This window comes from Emydura macquarii, unplaced genomic scaffold (assembly GCF_026122565.2).
Source record: "Emydura macquarii macquarii isolate MOO-44397 ecotype Brisbane River unplaced genomic scaffold, CSIRO-AGI_Emac_v2 contig_3345, whole genome shotgun sequence".
Classification (NCBI taxonomy): Eukaryota; Metazoa; Chordata; order Testudines; family Chelidae; genus Emydura; species Emydura macquarii.
The window spans coordinates 6,038,952-6,050,468 of NW_027133482.1; positions in this window are offsets into that span (position 1 = coordinate 6,038,952).

An 11,517-nucleotide genomic window follows, 5' to 3' on the forward strand; every position below is an offset into this window, starting at 1 on the left:
CACCTCCCCCCCAGCTGGGAGCTCCCCAAAACCCCAATCCCCAGCAGGGAGGGTCCTACCCCCTCCCCGCACCAACCGGGCGCCCCCCTCCCCATGCCTTGGCAGAGAGCATCATGCACCTTCCTCCCTGCCCGCCGGCCACGCTGGCTAATGTGGACTCAGGAGGACTCCTCCGCTATGTATGTGTCATATGCCTCGCGCTACTGAAGGCGATTCTCCGGCTGCCACGAAATCCGGGCCTCTGGAGCAAGGAGGAGAGTTCGGCCCGGGCGGGTCCACGTGGCCCTAGAGGCGAGCGGGGCCCTGCGTGGGCCCAGGCGGGGCGCAGGGTGAGCGGTTATCGATTCCGGAGGAAGAACGTTGAAGGGTGAAAACCTGCCGCGCCATGAGAGACTCCCTCTGTGTAGCTTAGCCAAGAGACGGGTCGGGGGGACTTGAGCCCAGGCTCTGAGCGCCTCCCCGGGGAGCAAACGTTTACCGACGGGCCCTTCGGTCTGGCAGAGGAAGGTCTGACAGGATCCAGCAGCGGGAAGTCGAAGCTAGGCCAGTTCAGCTGTAAAGAAGGCGTCCACTTTTAATGCTGCGCGTAAATAGCCCGTGGAACCGGCGTGAATTCTCCATCACCGGCAGTTTTGAAATGGAGCTTGCCTGGTTTTCTAACAGCTCTGCTCTGGGAATTACTGGGGGGCAGCTCTCTGGCCTGTGCCGTCCAGGAGGGCAGACGAGGTGATCCACACGCTCCCTAATGGCCTTGGAATGGATGAATCTCTGCCCAGAGGTGTCTGCCTAGGGCCGAAGGCCGGTGTGAGCGCTCTGCAGCGCCAGCCTGGCCCCGACAGCCCCCCCTCGTCCTTACGCCCAGCGCCTACCAGCAGGGTTTTATCTGAGCTTGGTTCAAATGACAGGCCTGTATCCGGAAGCCAGGCTGGGGGAGGAAGTCTCCACGCTGGGTGGTTATTGTTTGTGTTATCCTGGCACAGGGGCGCACCTTCCTGGGTACGGACAGTGGGGCGTGGGGCGCCTGAGCTCCAGATGGGGAGGAGAGACTGTCGGCAGAGGGCTAGCAGGGGTGCTGGCCAGTTTTGGTGGGAGGTCGTGAGAGTTTAGAGCCATTTCAGAAATGTGCTGTTTCTGAATGAACGACAGGGGAGCCTGGGGAACCATCGAAACGAGCGGTGCCGCGCCTGAGAAGGAGGGGTCTGTTTCTGCAGAGCGCAGGCTCTGGGTCATGGGCTGTATAGGCCTTTGAATGTGATCTCGGCCAAGTCACGTCCCCGCCCCATGACTCAGTTTCCCCCTCAGTGAAACGAGGATAAGGATACTGGCCTCCCCTGTAAAGTGCTTTGAGACCTCCTGGTGGATCAGGTGGCCCGTGATGAGGACTCATCACTGAATTTTGGTCCACTGGGATCAGCTTCCCTGGTGTGTGTGTGTGTGAGCTGGGGTGCTAGTTAGGTGTGGAGGTGGGCAGTTGCCTCTTCTCTACCCGTGCATTACCACAAACATTTTAGGACTGGGAAGGCACTGGGGTGAAGATGCTGCCGGGCAGGGTCCGGGGGGTCTTTGCTCCGCCCGGTGATCACAGCTTCTCCCTATAACTTTGTGCAGCTGTGAAAATATAAATGAATAAAAATTAGAATCAACATTGATCTTCTCGGTTGAAATTACATTTAAAAAACTCACAGTCTGTGAAGCCAGTGCATGAGAGCTGGGTTTTATTATGATTATTTATTAACTGCCCTTCCAGGGCAACTCCCATCCACAGATCTCCTTCGATGGTACAAACATTCATTTTAAATTCAAGACGGGCTGTTTGTTCGAAAAGATCCGGGCTACTTCAAACAAAGATTATCGTGGAGAAGTTCTCTGGCCTGTGGCCTGTGTGAGGTCAGGTTAGATCATTTCAGAGGCTCTGTCTGTCCTTGGAATCTAAGAATTAACCCTCGCCACACCGGTATGAAACAGGAAAGCAATATGAAGCCCCTTTTGGCAGATGGGGAAACTGAGGCACAGAGGACTGACGTAACTCATCGAAGGCCACAGGCTGAGTCACAAGGAATAGCATGCAGGTGCACATGAGGAAACCGCACCAAGTCTTTTTCTGAGCCCGGATGGCGTCTCCTGCGGCTGCGACGGCAGCGTGTGCCCCAAAGCCGAGCCGGGATTCTCAGTCGGCTAGCTGTGCCTCTCACCTCCGGGAAAGTTTATCCCTCCGTGCTCGTGCACGCTGGTCGGTCCGGAGTCTGTGAGCAGGCTGCTGGGTTATACACGGAGCCCAGCAGGGTGGGAACGATGCTGAAGGCGGTTGGTTGGCCGGCTCCTGCTTTGATGTAGCCCCCAAATGGGCCTGGCGATAAGGCAGCATCCTCATTTATTATTTCATGTTGATGTGGTCTGAGCCCTGTTGTGCTGGGTGCTGTGCGAACACAGAGGCAGACGTTGATCCCTCCCCACACTGATAACACCTGGCTCTTACATAGCGCTTTTCATCCGTAGATCTCAAAGCAGTCGGGATCCTAGTCCTCACTGGGTGAGGGGGAACTGAGGCACAGAGCGGGGCCTTGCCCCGGCCACCCAGCAGGCCAGTGCTAGAACCAGGACTATCACCCAGGTCTCCTGAGTCCCAGTCCAATCCTGTATCCACTAGGCCGCACTGCCTCCCCCAAATAGTTTTCAGTCTAAGGCGTCCCATTGCCAAGGGATCCCGTCCGTCTGAGATCACATCCGTAAGCATTAGTGTGACCGGCTTTGGTTCCCTACAGCGAATCCCAGGGCCCATCATTGGAGGTTGAGGACCAGACGTTGTACCACAGCAGCACCTAGAGACCTCAGCCTGGATCATGGCCCCGTTATGCCAGGAGCTGTACAGATGCTTAACGAGAGGCAGCCTCTGCCCCAAAGGATTCACCATCTAGGCAGACGAAGGGTGGTTCGCTCCAGTTTGCAGATGGACCCTTGAGCCTCCGAGAGAGGAAGTGACTTTCCCGTGGTCATGACGGGAGTTCGTGGAATCAAATGCGGATCTCCCGAGTCCCTGCCCAACGCCTTAGCCACAAGACCAACCCTCCTGGACCAGCCGTGGGGCGGGAAGAATGTCAGAGGGCCACAGGGCGGGCAGTATCCTGGGAAATGCAGGACAAAGGCAGAGGAATGTGGGGTGATGGGAGGCAGAGAAAGTCAGGAGGGGAGGGGAATGGGGGTGAGAATAGACCAGGAGGTGGGCAAAGAGAGCCCACGACGAGGGAGAAGGAGCTGGCTGGCTGCTATCTGTGGTAGGCCCACCCCGGCACGATCTGGACATGACCTCCGGGCAGAGGGCTGGGAATGGATGACCCCTTGCTCCTCCAGGACCCGTAGTGGTGACGGTGCCCGCAAAGGGACGCGGTGCCTTCCCGCCCATCAAGCCTACCCAGCAGCGCCGAGTTAGAAGGGTCCCTTTGCTGGTCCTTTCACCGTTCCCTGTGAATTTCAAGCCCTTCGGCATGGCTGCCACCAGAGGACGCCGGAGATCGGGAAATCGGCCCTTTGCCAGGCTGGGATGCAGCTCGCAGGGGAAATGCAGGCCGTGGGCTGCAGGACTGAGGTTTCCTTTGGGCTGTGTAGTAAATCCCTGTCGCTTTCCATTCTGCCTCCTGCTGCCGCTCGCCGGGGTTTTCGGGATCACCTGAGAGGGCGCAACAGCCCCAGGAAAGCCGGGGCCCTTATCCCAGCCTGTGGCCGTGAACCCCTTTCTGAATGCCCCCTAGTCTGCACTTCACACCATTGCGAGTGAAGGGATCAGGATTCCCCGGTCATCCCGAACCCAGCCTGGTGACTGCTGGGGCCGGCAATGTTCTGCACAGCTCTTCGCCTCCCTGGCTCGCATCAGCTCCTTTGAGCTGGGCCCAAGCTGCCAAGATGTTACCAAGCTCCTGTCCTAGACTGTTGTGTTGTGCTGTTGGCAGCTGCTGTGTTCCACCCCAGAGGTGGCTGCATTTCTGATGCACCACTGGGAGGGGTGAGGCTTACATGTCCTCTCCATAACTTCTTACTAGCCTGTTGATGTGCTCCATGCCGCCGAAGGACAGATGCACCTTATCACCTAATTCTCCCAACCTGCATTTTGTTTATGTTGCTGCACCCAGCACTTTGGGATGAGAAGAATTACAAAACCACCTGGATAATCATAAGGAAAGCGCCCGCTTCTTGCTAGGCACCGAGGCTTAATGGGTTACAAAAGAGCTTGGCTTGCTTCTGGTGGTCTAGCAGCTTGAACGCAGAGCCAGGCTGTTTGGATTCTAGTCTCTGCAAGTCACTGGCTTAGGTCAGTGACTTCAATTATTGGAGCCTCAGTTTCCCTGTCTTAAAATAGGGGTCATAATATTTACCCAGTTAGTGGGGCATGAGGTTCAATTAATTAGCTGTTTGTACAGTGCATCAAAAAGCGTGTGCACGATAATTGTAGCACCAGGACAGGCTGCGGGCTTGTCATGTCTCCCAGGGAGGAAGGAGGGGTGTCTGGGTGGAGTTGGGGGGGAAAGCAACAAGCTCCTACAGGCACAGGCAGTGGGGTTGGTGACTCATTAAGGGGTGCTGTTCTCTCAGAGTCACGGCTGCTGATCCCGGTGCTCTTAGAGCCGTGGTTCTCAACTGGGGTACGTGTACCCCTGGGGGTACGCAGAGGTCTTCCAGGGGGTACATCGACTCCTCTAGGTATTTGCCTAGTTTTACACCAGGCTACATAAAAAGCCCTAGCCAAGTCAGTACAAACTAAAACTGCGTACGGACAGTGACTTGTCTGTACTGCTCGTACATGCCAGGCACTGAAATGGAAGTACGGTATTTATATGCCAATCGATTCTCTTCTAATGCTAAGGGGAGAACGGGAGAGTCAGCAATTCGTCAGGAAGAGCGAGTGAGCGCGCTGCGAGGCGTTCGTACTTTTAGGTCTGTTTTTGGAAGCAAGTCGTCTTTACGCGAGGTGAAACTTAAGACAAATCAGACTCTGGAAAGGGGCCCGCGAGTCTGGAAAGGTTGAGAGCCGCTGCTCTAGAGTGGTGTGGCAGGGGCCGCTGTGCCGTTAGAAATGCCTTGTGGTGCCCAGGAGGTAGTGTGGTCTAGTGGGTAGGACTTTGACTTGGGGCAATCTAGGGAGCTGGGTTCTTGCCCTGGTTCTGCCGCCTACCTGCAACGTGACCTTGGCAAAGGGCTCCCCCTTCTTTCTGTTGGGTGTCTTGCCTCTTTGAGACTTCAGGGCCTGCGCCAGGCACCGAGCGGCCTTGAGTTGCCCCTGGTGAGTCCTGCCCACTTGGCTTAGCACAGGTCCCCCAGCACTTTCGCAGGCAGACGACTGTTGCCCGTTTCTGTTATATTAACTGCATTCTCCCTCCTTAAATCCCAGCGGTCGTTTCAATCAGATACAATATTCGTCTCTACGGCCTCTCCTAGACGCTGCGTTGTTGGGTAGAGGGGTCCGGCGCAGTGGAATCAGCAGCGCGGTGACATTCCCGGGAGCCCAGCCCCACTACTGCATAACCCTGAGCAAGTCAATGCACTTCCTTCTTTGCCTGGTGCGACGGCTGCTGCAATCCTGGCTCCAGGTCTGGTGCCCACAAGTCAAGAAGGAGGTGGCTGAATTGCAGAGGGGTCAGAGCAGAGCCCCGGGAATGATCAAAGGGTTAGAAAACCTGCCTTAGAGTGAGAGACTCAGAAAGCTCCGTCTGTTTTTAGCCTAGGGAAGAGAAGGTTAAGGGGTGACTTAGAGTCTATAAGAATCTACGCAGAGAACAAACACTTAGTAGTCGGCTCTTCAGCCTGGCAGAGAAGACGCCAGCACAGATAGAAGTGGCCCTGGGCAAGGCCCCAGCCCAAGGAAAAAGCCTCACTGGCATCCCGTTTAAGCCGTTTTGAAGACAACAGTGGAGTCCGTGGGAATCTCCCCCTGTCTAGGCCAGGATTCTGGAGAGCCGCGAAGCACCTGCTCTGGGTTGCATGGGTGCTTGGTTCCAATAGGATTTGAGCACGTGCGTCAGTGCTGTGCTGAATCAGGGCCAGGGCCACAAATGGATCGTTGCTGGACGTGTAACAGGGGCTGCTTTAGCAGGGGTAGCGTGGCCTGGTGGCCCGCACGCTGGGCTGGAGATCTGGGTTCTGTTCCTGACTCTGCTACTGGGTGACCGTGGGCAAATCACATCCCCGCTCTGTGCCTCAGTTTCCCCATCTGTAAAACGGATGATGAGCCTGAATTGCATGGGTGGCCCCACAGCTGCAACAAATGGAACCCAAACCCCGGAGCTAAACGCCTCCTGAGCTTTGGAGACCACGGGGTTTTGTGCTAATGAAGGAAAGAGCAGGGGCAGAGAGGAGTTAGCTTGATCCAGCTGGATTCCCTGTTGGAGCCAACAGCTCCACCCCACTCACCCTCTCCTGCCTCCTTCCCTGAGCATCCTCTAGTGCCCCCCACAGGCACTGCGCCCCATGCCGACCGCAAGGATCCAGCTGCGGGGTTGATGACCCAGAATTCCCATTCGACCCAGCTCCCGGGGCTGGATTTGAACTGGGGCCCTCGAGGCGAACGCTCTGGTGCTTGCCTGTCTGGTGTTTCTGTCCTGGCCTCCCCCCAGCCCGTGAAGGCATCTCTGTGCTCTGTCTGCTGAAACACATGCACGTCCTTCCTCTGTGGCCAGTCTGCTGCATGGAGCCACGCTGGACAACTCCCCCCACTGCCCGCTGGGATGGCCACAAGGATTTGCTCCCTCCGGTTGGACCCCTGGCAATGATGCTCCGCACATCTTGGCCTCTAACCTTGGTGCTTGTCACGCACTCTGGCTCGGAGTGAAGTCACCCCCGTCCCGCTGGAACAGGACGCGACAGCCCGTCGGCTCCCGTCGGCCCGCTGAATGCAGAGCCCAGCTGGATGGCTCTGTCTGCTCTTCACATCCCGGGCCTCAGCCACTGGAGAGACCAGCTCTCCCTCCGCTGCTACGACCGCTCTGCCTGCCACCAGGACAGTCAAGCTGATGACCAAGAGTTTGAGATTCGTGAGTGCAGGGCGGACATCTTCCAGGGGTGCTGCACCTGGACAGTGGAACTCACTGCCACAAGAATGGCCAGACACGGACCTCGCGGCACTCAGAACCCAGCGCTACCCTCATCCCTGTGCCTTCTCTTTCCCGCTCTCTGTACGCTCCGCTCCCACGCGAGCACACGCCACCCTGACAGTCTAAAGTGGCCTAGGGGAGGGCGGGATACCACAGTGACGGGCACGTGAGGCGATATCTCCCCTCTCAGTTCCCGATCACCCCTAAAGAATCGAAAATCCAAGCTGGGCTTTAGTCCAAGCCTCGTCCGTGCTGGAGGAGCCCATCACCGTGGCCTCTAGGTCCTGAGATACGAGGCTGAGAAATACCACACGTCGGGGCTTCATGCTTTCCTCCTGCCGAGACACATTCCTGGCATGAGCGCTGCCTTGCCAAACCCGCCCTCCCACACGGCAAAGTGGGCTCCCTCGCATGGCTTTAATTGCATCCCTGGCTGAACGAGTATCAATTTTCCTTCCATTAGGGCGTCGCCAATGAATGTAAATGAAAATATAGTGTTGGCTGTAAACATCATTGGCTGCCCGTCAGCTCCCATCCGCCGCTTTGTCCCTGGAGTGACAGACAGCGATTGGCGGCTACAGCTGTGCCTCTCCTTCAGGACAAACACTTCCATCGGCCCTTTAAACGCCTGTGACAACTTAATGGCTGAGCTTGACAAGGGGCTTCAGGATGAAACCGCCCAGTCCCAGGCGGGGCGGGGGGGAGAAAGACGAGGTTTTTCGGTGCCGAGCAGTTCTCTTCACTCCCAGCTCTGCAATGGCATTTCGGTCATTTCGGGGGAGAGAGACACAGAGAGATGGTGGGTGGATGGATAGATAATTACTGGCATTTATTATTCACATTGTTGTGGTGTCCAGGACCCCCTTGGCAGATCAGGACACCATGGCGCTAGGTGCTGTACAAACACCGAACAAGAAAGACAGCCCCTGCCCCGGAGAGCTTACAGCAGGGGGTGAATATGGAGATTGTCGCTAGATGGGGCTGCTCTGGGGAGAGAAAAAGACTTGGGGATGGCTGGAGGGTGAGAGTTGGGTACCTGCGGGGACGGATGGGTTGGAATAGGGAGAGGCTGGCTGGAGAGAGAGAGATGGTGGGTACCCGTATAGCTAGGCAGCTAGTCCATCGCAGGGGGATGGTGGGGAGGTTTGGGCCATCGCCGTTAGAGGCGAGGTGAAGAGGGCCATATAGCGGGTCTAACGGCGTCTGAAATAACGAGCGCAGCAAGGCAGTCTGCGCACTGCTGCTCCTGGATGGGAAGGGAGCTCTGCAGAGGGTGAGGGTCAGTCAGTCAGCGCTGTGTGTACACACAGAGGCACAGCTGTGGCTACACTCAACGCACACCCCTAACCCCCGGCCTGCCCACGCGCTGTCACGAAAGAGGTGCATAGACACACACAGCCCCACCGAGCGATGCACACGCTCCCCGAAACACAGAGACGCTCCAACGCACGCCCACGCCTAGGCCCACGAATGCGCACACGCTCCCCGAAACACACGCACCTGCACATTTACATGGGCAAAAACACCTGCCAGCACAGCCCCAAACCCGCCCCGCAGATCTGTGCGCAGACGCACAACCGCGCCCACGAGACGGACCTTCCCCCACCTCTCCGCTGACGGCTTCATTTACCTTCTCCAGCCTGCGGGGCGCTGGGGGCCAGAAGCTGCTCTCAGCCCCAGTGGTGTGAATCCAGCGTGACTCCTCCGACGTTGCTGGAGTTACTCCAGGGTCATCCAGAGCAGGACGGAGCTTAGCTTCTCGTTTTAGCCCAGCTCCCTGCGTCGGCCCCCGGATCCCCAGGGACCCTGCATGAGCTGTGCTTGCTCAGAGCATCTGATGATTTTGCTTGATAAAGGCTAGACGGATCGAGCCCATCTTTATTGTATGGCATGTGGGTGCTATCACATACATGGAGAAGGGCGTCAGTTCCTGCAGGGAGCAGAGCAGAGCTCCCGTCTCCAGGGCAATCCGAGGTAGGCGGCTTCTTTCCTGGATCACCAGCCAGGGCCATGTCACAGCTTGGTTCCCAGGAGAAGGCCCCCCGGGGTAGACTCATCTCCATCACCCCTTTCAGCGGGGGAGACTCTGGCTCTGTCTCCGCTCCCGCGGGTGCTGCTGCCTGGCGGGGTGGTCCCACTGCCATGGTCATCCGCCATACAGAACGTTGGACTGAAACACAAAGAACGGGGCCAGCGCCGATGATACCTCACGAACCCCCGGGGCAATGGGCGGTGTAGCCGGGAGGTGTGGCCTCCCTCGGTAATTTATGGCGAGGGAGAGCCAAACCCTCTCTGGGGGGCGGAGCCCGGGAGTGCAGTGACACCTGACCGGAACAGGTGGGCCGGACTAGGAGTATAAAAGGCAGGCCTGCCCGCTCAGTCAGGGGCAGGCGGCCGAGGGAGAAGGATGTCTCTCTGCCGGGGCTGCACCTGAAGGAGAGGCTGCCGGAGCTGCCCACTGCCTGGGGCCTGGAGGACCTGGAGAAGTTACCTGAGCTCGTTGAACCGGAGAAGATCCCAGGACCCTGCGACCTGGAGGAGCTGCCCTCTGCAGCCGGCTCCGAAGAGCTCCCGGACTGCCGTCGAGTGATGAGGCCGAGGGATGCTGGAGATGGGGAGTGACTCCAGGGACAGGTGCTCTGGGGAGAGGGTGGGAGGAAGTAGCCCAGGGGCAGCCGACTACAGTCCAGCCGAGCTTGTGCTTGCACCAAGTCGGCACGTTTCGGCCGGAGCCCCGCTGACCCAGTGACGGGACACCCCCTCGCTGCCAGAGCCCTGGGCTGGGACACAGTGGAGATGGGTGGGCCTGTGTCCCCATTCCTCCTTCCTACCCTGACCTCGGTGTGATCACCTGCAACGGGCCAGAGCCTGTTCCCTGCTGCCTGCCTCTCAGGGGGAGGGGGGCTAGAGACTGTTCCCGTTTGCTTTGCCCAAGGGCCGGGGCCTGGAACCGGGGCTTGCCCTACTAAGGGCTGGAGACTGTCCCCTCTTTACTAGGACTCCCCACAGGGCGCAGGGGCCGGGAGGTGTGGCCTTCCTCGGAAATTGATGGCAGGGATCCTTTACAGGCAGGCATTGCAATGAACTGGGTATGTGACACTTCTGCCCTCTAGTGGGTGGAATTGGAACAGCGCTGCTGTGTGTCATAGGCTCTGTACTGCTAACCACAATCCTCCTTCAACTCAAGCCGTCATTTACTCTGATTTGTATGACGCTGGCCATAATCTCCGTCACAGAGTCCGGTTGTTTTTGCAGCAGGAAGTTCTGAGTTCTGTCTCTGCTGGGGCAGCAAAGTTCCCCATGGCCACGCAGAGCGGAGGAATCATGAAATGCAGCAACAAATGTGATCTGAGTACTGTCACACCACCATTTTGCATATGGGGAAACAGAGGCACAGGGAGACTGGCTGGGGATTAGAACCTTGGCCTGTGCTGTATGCCCCATTCCACACTGCTCATCGCCGCTGGCCCCATCAATGACTGCATCAGCTCATGGGTTTCCGTTCTTTTCCAGAACCATAGACATTCGCAGGGGAAGGGGTGGACAGAGCAGAGAGGGAGAGATCTGCCGGGCGAGCGGTAAAGGTCTTTGATTGCGAGGTTTCAGGGGGGATGTTGACCTGAGCAGAGAAGATGCGGAGAGCTGACGATGTCTATAAATAACCCCTTCTTCCCCCTCGGGCTGATCTCCTTGGGCCCCTCTCGGAGCCCGCTCTGCCACTTAGGTCTGTGAGGCGCTCTGCAAGAGAATGAAGCGCGCCGTGGAGGGGGCAAACGCAAGCGGGTGGGAGGTGCTGTCTGGCCTGGACTGAACGGGCAGGGGAGGAGTGTTTGCAGAGTGGGCTCCGGGCTGGGCAGACACGTGGATTGGCAGGGGTGGGTGTGATGGGCCGGGTGTGCAGATGTTAGGTGGAATCTGGCTGGAGAAGCATCAGCGAGGTACCACCTTCCAGCAGCCAGGGGTGGGGGGCCCAACCTGGAGTTTGCTGCTGACATGGAGGCCAGGAGCCTGGATTTGGCCTTAGGGGAACTTTTCCTTCCAGGTTGGGGGACCCTCCTTTGGAAGCCAAGCTGTGTTGTTGGCTCCTACATCTCCTTGCAAAGTGGGGAGGCAAGGATCAGGAGAGGGGTCGCTGTGCTGAGGGCAGGTGAGGCTCCTTTTGGATGGGTAACGGCTAATGGGCGAGGGTGGATGCAAAGGGGCCCATCAGGGTGATTATTCCCTCTGTTCGGCACTGGTGAGGCCGCATTTGGAGTACTGTGTCCAGTTTTGGGCCCCCCACTACAGGAAGGATGTGGAGAAGTTGGAGAGAGTCCAGCGGAGGGCAACAAAAATGATGAGGGGGCTGGAGCACAAGACTTGTGAGGAGAGGCTGAGGGAACTGGGCTTGTTTAGTCTGCAGAAGAGAAGAGTGCGGCCGCAGTGGATAGCAGCCTTT